Consider the following 12,831-nt stretch of genomic DNA (forward strand, 5'->3'; position numbering starts at 1 on the left):
TCTCTCTGACCTCTTTTAGCAGCTGGAAACTGAGCCGGGGGTGGAAGGAATGGACTTGGCTGGCTGGCCTGGGGGTTTGGGGAGGGAGGAGGCAGAAAACACCTTCCAGATTCTCATCAAATTCCTGTTTGTGGTTTGTAGCCTCCAGTCAGTCAGTCAGTCAGTCTCTCGGTGTGTGTGTGTCTCTCCTCTCCCCCCACCTCCAGGGTTTCCCCATTGCTTTATCTCTTCCTGTTTCTCAGTCTCTCCCCATCTTTTCGCTTACCCTGTGTCTCTTCAGTCTTTCCATCTTTCTGACTCCTCTCTCTGTCAGCACCTCTGTCTGTCCATCTCTCCCTGTCCCAGTCCATCTGTCCGTCTCTCTCGGTCTGTCTGTGCGTGGGTGTCCCTGTCCATCTGTTCTACCACCCATCTGTCTGTGCTAGTCCTTCTAAAGGGACCCACTCTCTCTCTCTCTCTCTCTCTCTCTCTCTCTCTCTCTCTCTCTCTCTTAACCTCCTCTAGGTCAGCAAAGGCCTCTCCTGGCTCAGGATGGGAGGGGGGTTGAGACCTGCAGCTTCTGGCTTCAGTAGCATCTGGGCCAGGCAGCTGCAGAAACAAGCAGCCCCTCCCCTAGGCTTCCAGGCCAAGGACCCCAGAGCAAAGGAGCCTGAGAGCAGGGCTTGATCTGCAGCTGAGTTCATACATGGCTTAGCAGGGATCTCCCTTTACCCCAACTTCACTATTCTCCCCAAAGTCAGGCCCTGTAGGAGAGGGCTCCTGAGTGCCCACCTTCCTTATGGCCTAGCCAATGGGAGAGACACAGGAATCCTGGGAGAGGGGAAGGCTAGGCCTGAAGGGAAGGAGGGGTTGAGAGCCAGGGCTTCCTGTCAGCTGGGCAGGAGGGGCTCTTTCCCTCCTCCTTCCCAGGCAGTCTCTGGGGACCCCTCCCAACTCCAGGCACTAGGGGCTATACTGGCAGTTCCTGTCAGCTCCATGAGGCCGTTTCTACCTCCTGTCTACTACCCACAGGGATATGGGGTAAGGGGAAGTCACACCAGTATCTCCCCAGAAACAAGCAGAGGGTGGTTGGGGTCATGTGTGAACCCTGGGGCAGTCTAGGCACTGACCATCCTGAGAGACACAAAGCCACTTATCCACCGCTCACCACTGGCAAACCGGAAGCAACCACAACATATACACATCCAGACACAGGATCTTAGTGACACTGCCCACATGCTAGACCTTACTGCAGTGGCACACACCCAGAGATCTGCTGCCTACCTTGCATTCCCAGCAGGCTCCAACAGTGCCCCAGCACCCCGACTACATCTGCAGACCGCACCTCCCAACATTCTTCCAGGCTGCTGCGCTCACTCCCTCCTCCAATAGCTCAGAGTTCAAGTCCCACAGTTGACAGAGAAAACGAGGAGCAAGAGGAATGGATGGGAAGACACTATCATCCTCTTGGGACCCTGGGGTCAGAGCCAATGAGACTGATCAGAGAAAGAGATGCTCAGCTCCTTCCTGACCCACCTCAGGCAAAGTCCATACTGGCTGCACCCTGCAGTGCCACTGGGCTGGGGCCAGGGGCTGGCTGCCTCCCTCCACAGCTCTCCTTGCCCCTGGCTGGGCTCTCTCCCTCTCCCCCTTCAGAGCAGCCCTCCCTGCCCTCTGCTCCAAGCTCTGGCTCTCACATACTCAGCTCTTGGAAGCCTGACTCACTGTTTCCCCTCCCTCCCTCACTCTCCTGGCAGCAGTGCCTCCCCCTCCCCTGAGGGGGCTCTGGCCACAAGGGTGCCTGCTTGCTCTTCTCCCCAGGCTCCAGCCCCCCTCTGTGTCGACGAGGCCCCCTGCTGCTGATCTACTTCTCCAGATACAGTGAGGTAGCACACAGCCGCTGAGTTGCCACAGTTATCCATGACCCTGGGCAAGTGGCTCCCCTCTGTCAAGTGGGAAAGGAGGGGATGCCAATGGATGATGACACATGCCTTTGGGGTGCTAATGTCCCCCACTTTTATAACATGGGTGTCTCCTATCACAGGGTACCTGCCAACCTGTGGAGTGTTCCACTGAGTCCAGGCCCCGCCCACAGGTTCCAAGAACTTAGCTTGGTTCCCAGACACCTGAGAAGGACAGAGAGGAAAAGCTGCCCTGACTGGAAGCAAAGTCCAGACCCCTGGGAACCACCCCCCCATCCTGTGGGATTCTTCCCTTTTCTTTACCCCACCTGTCCCCCCCACTTCCCAGAGACATTTGTTCTTATCTTTCCACCAAAAAACAACCCTAGCACTCAATCATGGCCCGAAGCCCTCACTCAGTGCCTGAGTCTGGCTCCATCTAGACAGTAAATGGGACATGCCTAGGCCCTCTGAGGTTCCTGGGGCCACCACAGAGCCGCCAGATCCCGGCATTCCTTGCCTATTTTCTCTCTCACTCTCTTCATTGGCTATGGCCTCTATCTTTCCCTCTCCAGCAGCATGTGGCTGTCTGGGTCTCCTCCCCCACCCCACTCTGTCTCCCTGGGGGGGCCCATCTGCTGGCATTAGCAACCATATCACCCTTGCTTTAACCAGCAGTCCCCAGCTCCACCACACTTAAGCTTTGCCCCTTCTCTGTGTCCCAAGAGATCCCAGCCGTCAGAGACAGAGCTTGGCTCCATCCCATAATAGTGCATCTGCTTGACCTCACCCAGCCAGACCAGAAGGGCCAGGGCATCTGGTACACAGGCATGGCACCCCCTGGTCTTGGGAGTCTGGCAGAAGACATGGAGCTTGCTCAAACTCCCCCCACCCCCCTCTCATACACACACATGCGAGCACGCACACACACACACACAAGCACACTTGCACACACACACACACAAGCACAGAAGTAGACCTGGGGTTGGGACCGAGCAAGGAGAGGAAATAACCAAAATCAAGGTTTGCTAGAAAGCCCTGTCTAATGGGGAACAGAGGCATGCTTCAGACTGATGCTCCTCTGGGGGTCTACCAGGGCACCCACCCCAACTGTCTTCCACCAGAGTCTGCCCCCAAGTCACAATCAGGTGGAGCCCCCACCCCTTAACTTCTTCCAGAATCCAACCGTAACCTCCCTACTGTATCCCTCTATTTAACTCAGCAAGCAAGAGTCTTCTTCCTGCCAATATCTATGCACACGGGGGGGGGGGGGGAGTGTTGCCCCCCCATCACCAAAGGCCCCATCAGTTGGGCTGGGGAACAATATGATATAATCCTGGAAGCCTCACACATTAAAACGGAGAAACTAAACTGCTCACCCACATTACCCGGGGGTGTCGGGGGCTCCCTGACCCCACAACCTTGTTCCAGACCCCCCCCAACCCAACAACCATAATAACAGCAAACTCTCTTTCCCTCTGACAACAGACTTCTCCAAGCCCAGCCGCTCTTTCCATCAGTACCTCAGCCATAGATCACATTAAAAACTCACAGAGGGCAACTTAAACACATCACATTTGTTTCTCTCTATATTATTTCAAAAGTAACGGCATTAAAAATGGATTTTAGTACAGAAAATAAATATCAGCACGTGGGCCTGGAGCCCAGGCGGGGAAGAAAGCCCACCAGGGGAATGTCCCCTGAGGACTTAGGCACAACTTAGGCACTGGCCAGGGAGGTGACTGAATGGTCAAACTGCACCCTGGGGATGCCTGGGGAGGGGGTAATGTCTGCCCTACCTGGGCACCTGCTCCAATGCCAGACCAAGTAGGAGATGAGTCACTGGTTTGGGTTGATGCCCACGGACTCCCAAAGCTCATACCCTCACTAGTCATTGCCACCCTTGAAGGGTGGCAGCTCTGGGGCCAGAAGTTCACCAGTCTCTGGGGGTTGCTCCAACTATTGACACGGGGGAAAATGAATTCAACTTACTATCCAGTTTGATTTTCCATTACTATAAAAATAAACATACGTCTGCTCAAAGGAAGGAGATAACAAGTGGCCTGCATGCGCTGCCTCGAGGGTCCCTCCAGAGCTGACCACCACAGCCGAGCCTGCCTGCTCCTCCCATGCTGGGAGGCGGGTGGACAGACTGGTAATCTTTCACTTACAGCCCTGGCTCACACAGCCATACACACCGGGCCACGCTGAACAGGAACAAGTCAACAATAGAAACACCCCAAATGCCCCTGGCAGGACTCTGCCCAGGCCTGGGCTCATGCCCCTTCCCTGCCAGCGGCAACAGCAAGAGCGGACAGAATGTGGCCACCCTGACCCGGAGGCAAAGCTTGTCCTCACACCCTGAGCTCAGCCCAGGGAGCTGGGGCCAAGTCCCGCCTGACACCAACTGGTCCAGCGGGAAACGCCTGCCCAGCCAGACAGGCACAGGCCCCCCAAGGGTCCCTCCTTGTGCTCAGGGACCAGGCTGGTGCAGCCCAGCCCTGCCTCCCAGGGTGACGCCTGGGCCCAAATTCAGCTGGCCCTGCCAGTCAGGCACTGGTGCAGAACCGAGGGCACCAGGCTCAGCCCCTCCCAGCCCAGCCCCAGGGCCCCCAAGCTGGGAGGGAGGGGAGACTCCCCACCCCTCCACATCTGGCCCTGGCCCCTAGGGTCTGCGGTAGAGAATTCCCGCCCCCGCTTCTCTCCCTCCTCCTGCTCTGTGCGATCTGTGCCCGCTGCCCGCCTCAGGGACAGCCCCAGCTCCCGCCTCCGGCCAGCAAGGCCCACATCCTTCCTCCCTCAGCTGGCCCCTTTGCCTGGCAGGAGGCTGGGGGGTCAGGCTGCTGGGGAACCTCCCCCCAGCTCCCATCAGTTCTCATCCCCAGCCCCCAAACTCTGGGTTGCTGTCCCTTTTCCTGTAGAACAGGAAACAAGGTTATTTCCTAGACTCAGAGCCAGCCCCCTGCCCCTCTGGCTCTGCCCGGGGACCCAGACCCAGCCGGGGAAGGCGCCCTCAGCCAGAAAGCAGAGATTCAGCAGCTCACCCCAGCTCCCGACCTAGGGGGCTGACAGCTGTCACTCAGCACCCCACCCCCTGGGGAAGAGGGGGCCGATTCAATCAGAGCCCTAGAGGAAACGTATTGATAGACTATTATTTATTTATTTATGCAAAAGTGAGCCGACTTTGTTCGCCAGGTAACCGGGCACGCGGCCCAACCCCTCTGGCCAGGCCGCCCCCAAATCCCTCCTCCGCCCCACACCCCCTCTGGGTCATTAGGTCCCCGCCCCTCAACTCCCAGAGCGCCAGCGGAACCTTGGGATTTGGGGGCTGGAGGGGAGGGGCGCCTCCCTCCGCAGTCTCCCCTTTTCCCAGCGTCTATCCTAAAATCCAGCCTTGTTCTCCGCTCCCACGGTCCCCCTACATCCCACCCCCCCACATTCTCAGCAAGCTGGAGAGCAAATTGCAGTTTTAAATCCAAAGGCGGAGGGAGGGGGAAGGAGGAGGGGGTGCGCGGCAGCGCTGGGCGCGCACCTCGCCCCCGAGCCGGGGGAGCCGCGGGGCGGCCAGGAAACCCGAGAACCCCCCCTCCCCGCCCCCCCCTCCCCGTCCACCTCCCCCTCCCCCTTCCCGGCGCTGCCTGCCAGGCTTCGAGCCGAGCCCAGCCGAGCCGCGGGCCCCGGTGGAAACAAAGACCGACCGCACCGCGGGCACCGCAGCCACGGGGTCCGGCGGACCGGACTGGGGGCGCTGGGCCCCCCCTCAGTGCGCTGCACAAAAGAGCCTGGCCGGCCGGTCCCCAGCGGCGTCTAGAGCTGGGCAGGAGGCGCTACTTACCGGAGTGCTGGGCTGCCGGCTCCGTGGGTCCGAGCCAGGCGAGGGGTTTCGGGGGGCGTCTATCTTCCGCCAGCGGCAGCGACGCGGGCGCCCGGCTGCTGGGAAGAGGAGTCGTAGAGGAGCCCTGAGCCGCCTGCCGTCGCTGACAGCATGGCTCGCGCCTCGGCTCACATTCTCCGCCGCTAACTCTGCTGGACACGGCCCCCCGCTCCCGCGGCGCCCCCCCACCACGATCACTCCTTCGCTATCTGCGCCCCACTCGCTCCCCCAGCCGCGCACACACTCTCACAGCCCTGGACACCCCCGCCCCCAACCCCCCCAATTGCAAACCTGGGAGGGAAGGCGCCCCGCGTAGTCCTCCTGCTCCTCCTCCGCCGCCCTCCTCCCTCCCGCTCTGTCTGTCTGTCTGTTTGTCTGCCTGTCTCTATTTCTCTCTCTCTCTCTCTGCCTTTCTCTGCTCTCCGAGCTGGGTGGGAAAAGGAAATGAGGACAGAAAGCAGACGCTGGCTTTGGGTGGTGGTAGCTGGATTCCCTCTCTCCCTCCCTCCTCCCTCCTCCCCTCCCTCCTCTTGCCTTCTGCTCTCTCCGCTGCGAGCAGGGCTGAGCGCAGCCTGGCGGGTGGCTCGCTCTGCCCGCCCGCCCGCCTGTCTGTCTGTCTGGTCTGCCTCGCTCGCTCCCTCCCTCCGTCTCTCGCCCTCGCCCTGCCTGCCTGCCTGCTTCTCTCCGTCTCCACCGCCGCCGCCGCTGCCTCTGCGAGCTCGCCTTACCTTCGCTGCTCACCATCCGGAACCCCAGGGGGGAGCGCGCGCAGGGCACGCCGGGACTTGTAGTCCCCGCTCAGCCGCTCCGCGCGCTGGGCGGGCGGGGCCGCTCCCGCTGCTCCGACGGCGCGGCCCGAAGCGGACCTTGTGCCTGAGTCTTCCTTGCCAGAACGAGTCCCGGTTTATCTAGGACTGTTGATCCTCCTTAAGGGTTAGGAACATTCCCGGCGTTCCGAGGCCCCTACCCCGGGCTCTAGCTGCGCCGAGGTTGCGGGTGGTAGCGCAGGGGCGGGGTCTGAGAATGGAATGAGTGGAATAGGGCATCAGAGGATGAGCCAAGAGGGCTGCGACTTTCTGGGGTGTCCCAAACACGTTGAGAGGGGCCGTGAAGAAAAGAGAGGACCCACACTCTCAATTTGGGAACGTTTTTCCTATCAGTAGAGGCTTCTGGCGAGAAAGCCGTTCTGGAAACGCCAAACCTCCTCCACGCTTAGTGGCCCTTCCCTTCAAACTCAGCCCTGGATTTAATTCCTCCAGCTCCTACATTTTGTTGTCGTCCAAGAGCGGCAAGAACGCAAAAATCCTGGACAACTCTTAGATACCATGCCCCCTCCGGAATTTGAGCAAGTGTTTGTAAGCGGAATTCAACAGTTCTCTAGCTCCTGCTGCGGCGTGGGGGTTGGGCTCAGCACTTTCACCTACCTCCTCTTCAGGTCACATCTGTTCTCCAGCCCCTGGCTCAGGCCCCCTGCCTTGTCTACCCCACAGATGGGAATGTGCGCCGCTGAGAAAGGCTTTGTTACCCCAGGGAGATGGTTGGACAGCCCTGAAAGGAGAATTGCTGCGGCTGCCATTTCCTGAGCACCCGGGCACCACGGAGCCGTTGAGCCTCGCAACAACCCTAGGAGCCCTTATTTCAATGGTAGATACAGGAGTTCTGAAGCCCAGGTGTCTCGATTAGAAAGTGGTGGATCCAGGGTCTGCCTAATTCCAAAGCTCACATACTTAACCTTTGGGCAGCGACGGAGAGTAGTGATTCCCTATATATATCCCCCTTTGTGGCTGACCTTTCCCTTGTGTCTGTGTGTCCTCCCTTGGCACTTCGGTAGACAAGTGTTAGCTGAGGTTTGCAGAAGTAGATGAATAATGGATGCATGATCACTGCTCTGCTACGTCTCTACTGACTGGTCCAGAGCTGATCCCGACTTCATGGCTGTGTCCGACATTCCTTTCCCCAGTGGCTGCTGGCTTAGTCCATCTTGCCTCTTGTCCAAAGCTTCTCTGGCAATGCCCTTACTCCTTGGTCCACCTGTTTCTGATGCCTTCTTCAGTCCTTCAGGATAATAGCTAGTCAACATGTATCCAAAGTAGATGGTGACATAATGCTAAACTAAGCACAGCACATTCCCACCACCTTCCCCATTCCTCTACTCCCCCCAAACCCCTCCCACGGAACAAATGGAAATTTTCCAGAAGACAATAGGAGAGTTGAAAGGTTCCAAAGAGAATGCCTACTGATGTGGTGTCTTGCGACCTGCTGGCGAGGCCTCTGTCTAGGGGCAGTTTCTCTTACAGAGTAACCCTGGGAATTGATTATGACATTTTGGGGGTCTTGCCGTAGTTGCCCCCCCCCAGTGTAGACTTTGACACTGAAGAGAGTGAGAGAAGTCCAGGTCCCCCAACCTTTAATTCCTCACGCACCCTTACCACCCTGAGGCTCTATACTGTTGGAGGTGAGTTTAGAGAAAGGATGGGGTGGAGTAACACAGGAGGCAGACAGCCCCGGCAAAGAAGGGACTAATTGGAGTTCAGAGTTCGGGAAAAGCATGGAAGGATGGAGAAAGAATGCCAGTTGGGTAGTGAAAAGGAAACAGAAGTTAGGCAGAATTTTCCAAGTATGCCCCTTGCACTGCAAGCTGCTTTAGGGGCTGCCTGTGGGGGTGTAGTGGTGGCCCCAAAGTGTTGCAGATAACTAGCACAGCAGTCTTACTGAAATTTGGGGACATTCTCTCTCTCTCTCTCTCTCTCTCTCTCTCTCTCTCTCTCTCTCTCTCTCTCTCTCTCTCTCTCTCTCTCTCTCTCTCTCTCTCCTTCTTTTTTCTTCTTCTTCTTCTTTTTTTTTTATTAAATGAAGCCTCTCCAAAGTATGTTGGGGGTTCCCCAAACGCCACACATGAAATATTCTGTGGGATGCTGCTGCCACCTAGTGTCCAATCTACATATCTGCGTCAGTAAACTGCGTCAAACTGAAAAGAGCTGTCTCCAAGAGTCTTCATCTCTTTCTGGGCTCAGCTTCCTCCAACCACGTTTGTTTCAACAGATGAAAACCTGGTATATTCGATCCCCAAAAAATATTGCTGAAAGTCCAGATAAAGCTGTGGGGATCTGAGGTTGTAGAGGCCCTGTAAACTGGGACCCAGGCACACCTGATCTTGCTGTTGTTATGTCTTCTTGTCGGAGGCTCAGGTTCTCCATGAGTAAAATAGGTTGAGAGTAACCTAACATCTAGAAGTCAAAGTGGTTTGCAAACTACACTGGGAATAATGGAATATGCCTATAATCCCAGCACAGGGGAGGTGGGAGCCGGAAGATCAGAAGTTCAAGGTCATCTTCAGCTAAACAGATATAGATATACAAGGCTGACCTGGACTACAAGAGACTCTCTGTTTAAAAAAAAAAAACATGATTTGAAAACTGTAAAGGTATAGGAGAGACTATTGAGTCATAAAAGAATGGCAATGATTGTCAAGTCCCTGGGATTTATGGAAAGGGAAGAAGGGGTGTGTGCCCTCTCTCTGAGTACAGAGGTTCTTGGGTTTCTCCAGTGGAGATCTGGATTGCAAGAGAGTAATTCAGCCTAGTCCATACAAGAAGAAACTGAAACCTAACAAGCTCTCCTGAACTTTCCTGAGCCACTGAACAGCAGATCCAAGAACAAGAGGCCCATTGGACTGGAGCCGTTAGGTCCCCACTTTCCTCCTCCTTTGGATGGGGCCCAGGAGATCAGGGGAGCAGGAAGCCACCCTCAAAGTGGAGACTCAGGCCCCCAGGCCCCCCATTAGCCCTCCTTCTGAGCCCAGCCCTCTCCCCTCCCCGGTGTAAGTCCTCCCACATTCCTCCAGGCAACAGGAAACCCCAGCTGCAGCCCAGACTTCAAACAGCTCCTCCCTCTGGGGCAGGGGGTGTGGGAGGAGAGGCCAGAGGCCACAGGGCAAAGGTCAGCTTTGTTCCTGCCAGAGGTGGTGAGGGACCTGGAGAAGACAGAGGGGGGCAGGGTAGGGCCCTTGACAGCTACACTGCATGTGTGTAAATTCCTGTGCCCATCAGGGTGTGCAAGGTCCTGGCTCTCTCCATGTCTAGGGGTAAATGTCTGTCCTTGGTGTGCTTTCAGTTATCTCTCTGACTGTAGGTCAGCGGTCAGCACGCTGCTGTCTGTGAGTGCTTAGCCTGGGACACCACTGATAAGTCTGCAGGTATTATCTAGTTTATCATATGCTGGGGTCACAGGCCTGGTCAGAGCTGTTGTTCTATGAGTGTGACCTAGTGTGGTGCTGTGTGTTCACAATGGGTATCCTCTTGCCTCCTCTCCTGTCAACCTCACACAGGTCACCAGGGGTTTTCTTCTGAAAAGTGGATTTGGCCTTGTTTACTCCCATGCTCAAAACCCTCCAGGGGCTCAACACAGTGGTTTATGCCTGTACCCCAGCACTCAGGAGGTTGGAGGTGAATCTGAGGTTAACCTGGACTACATAGTTCCAAGCTAACCGGACCTGTAGTATGAGACCCTGTTTCAAAAACGAAACAAAACAGGGGGTTAGGGGAATGCCTTCTAGATTTACAGTTGTTCTTCTGAGGACGAGAGTTTGATTCCTAGCATCCACTCACCTTGGGCAGTCCACCACCATCTGTGACTTCACCTCCAGGGGGTGGCATGCCTTTGGCATTCACAGACACTGCGTGTATGTGTACACATTCAAATACACACATAAAATAATTTTTTTTAAATTTATTTATTATGTATACAATGTTCTCTCTCTGTTTATGCCTGCAGGCTAGAAGAGGGCACCAGACCCCATTACAGATGGCTGTGAGCCACCATGTGGTTGCTGGGAATTGAACTCAGGACCTTTGAAAGAGCAGGCAATGCTCTTAACTGCTGAGCCATCTCTCCAGCCCCTACACACATAAAATAAAAAGCCACAAAACTCTTCTTTGGCTTCCTGTCACCCGAGGGTTAGAATCCCAGCCAAGTGTCAGGTTGACCAGAACCTAGCTAACTCACCGTCTTCCTTTCTAGCTGCTAACCCTGGAGAGTGGAGCTCCCCTCCAGTCAACCCTGCCTAATGTAGGCAATATTCTTCCCAGCAGTTTTGATATCCTGCCTCTGGGTTCACTTAATTCTGTCTCTTGCTTCTTTAAAAAAGAATAAGAGCCGGGCAGTGGTGGCACACACCTTTAATCCCAGCACTCGGGAGGCAGAGGCAGGCGGATCTCTGTGAGTTCGAGGCCAGCCTAGTCTACAAGAGCTAGTTCCAGGACAGGCACCAAAGCTACAGAGAAACCCTGTCTCGAAAAACCAAAAATAAAATAAAATAAAATAAAATAAAAAAAGAATAAGAAATGTTTTTGAATGGGATACTTTGATACAGGGTTTCAAATAGCCCAGACAGACCTGAAACTAACTCACGGTGTAGCTGTGGAGGATCTTGAATTCTCAATTCTCCTGCCTCCGCCTCCCAGGGGCTGAAATGGCAGGCTTGCTGCAGCAGGCTACCCCTCCCCACTCCCTTTCTTCTCTAATCTCTTCGTATATGAAACAAGGTCTCTCCATATGTCGCTCATGTTCACCTCAAATTCACAATCCTCAAGTGCCAGACTGCATCGCCATTCCTAGTCACCCCCCACTTTTCACCTGCGTTTCAAAAAATTTAATGTGTATGAGTCGCCTGTCTATGTGTGTACCGTGTGCATGCCTAGTGACCAGAAAGTCAGAGGAGAGCACCAGATCTGGAATAAGACATGCTTGTGAGCCACCGTGTGGGTGCCGGGAATTGAACCGTGGTCCTCCGGAAGAGCAGCCAGTGCTTTTAACAGCAGAGCCATATCTCCAGCCCCAGTTCTTTGACTTTGGGTTTTGTTTGATTGGTGGTTTTAGATGGTCTCACTATGTAGCTTTTGTAGTTCCAGGTTGGCCTTGAACTCACAGAGAGCGGCTTGTCTCTGTCTCAGAGTGCTGGACATAAAGCACTCCATCTGGCTGGTTTTGCTTACTTCTCTCAACTGAAAAGGTCCTGCCCAAGCCTAGCATAGTGACACACACCTTTAATCCCAGCATTCATGAGTCAGAGGAAGGTGGATGTCCGTGGGTTCGAGGCTATCCTGGTCTACATAGTGAGTTCTGGGACAAGCCTGCATAGTGAAAGCCTGTCTTGGAAAAAAGGAAAAGAAAAATTCCTGCCCAGCTGAGTGTGGATCCTCCCCTGTTTGCCAACACAGCCTAGATGTCATTTTCTCTATCTGTCCTCTGAACCCTGTTACCGCTAAACTTTGTGTACCTTGAGAATGGGAACTGGGACCTGGCACCCCACCATCCCACCTCGCAAAAATCATTTTTTGATGTAGTTCTCAGAGTTCCCACTAGGTGGGGGGCAAGCATCACATGCAGGGCCATCCTGGCCATGTGCGTGGGGTGGGTGGGATAGAGAGAGGGAGGTTTCCCAGCTGTACCAGGGAAGCACCTACAGGAGTGGGCAGAGGGGTCCTCCAGCCCAGTCTGGGGCAGTGGGTCTCAGGAAGGGCTCCTCTAATGTGCCCCGACCGCCCAGGTGATTTTGTTCAGGTCTTCTGATCTGCCATCCTTCTGCGGGGTGCATCTACACCCTCACCTTCTCATCTGTAATGATTTGCGTTTGTCAGAGTGAGCCTCCCTCTGCCACACCTCTGGGCCTTTGCACATGTTATTCTTTCTACCAGAATTGCCTTATTCTCCTGTTACTCCATCAGGCCAATTTATTTCGCATGTTCCAAGAAATCTCCCAGGGCATCGACACTGGCCTTGCTGCCGTGTGTTGAAATTGTTTGCTGTCATGCTTCCTGGATAAGACCAGCCTAATGGAGAAAACACCAAATGAATGCAAATTGGCCAAACAGGGTGGCAGCTGCCTGTAATTCCAGCATTTGAGAATCAGCAAGGGAGGATTTTTGAGTTCAAGGCCAGCCTGGACTACATAGATCATGTGTATCTCAAAAACAGCAACACCAAAGAGAACTAAACCCATCAAAAGCTACAAACAAAATAACACAAAAAAACAGGTGGGCCGGGCGGTGGTGGCACACACCTTTAATCCCAGCACTC

General features: G+C 55.1%; 1 protein-coding gene across 2 annotated transcripts in view; it reads right to left on the reverse strand.

The window, feature by feature from the left end:
* The window catches only part of Ahdc1 (AT-hook DNA binding motif containing 1), a 65,419-nt gene extending 59,020 nt beyond the window's left edge, over positions 1-6,399 (reverse strand). The window contains exons 1-2 of one of the 2 annotated variants that reach the window (XM_005353110.2): positions 6,046-6,399; positions 5,716-5,810 (exon numbers count right to left, since the gene is read on the reverse strand). The gene's annotated coding sequence lies outside the window, so the exon portion shown is untranslated. Of the gene's footprint in view, positions 1-5,715; positions 5,814-6,045 lie in introns of both variants that reach the window. The other variant, XM_005353111.2, reaches the window with a different exon arrangement.
* Positions 6,400-12,831: the final 6,432 nt, after the last annotated feature.

The sequence above is a fragment of the Microtus ochrogaster genome, chromosome 10 (genome assembly GCF_000317375.1).
Source record: "Microtus ochrogaster isolate Prairie Vole_2 chromosome 10, MicOch1.0, whole genome shotgun sequence".
NCBI classification, from domain to species: Eukaryota; Metazoa; Chordata; class Mammalia; order Rodentia; family Cricetidae; genus Microtus; species Microtus ochrogaster.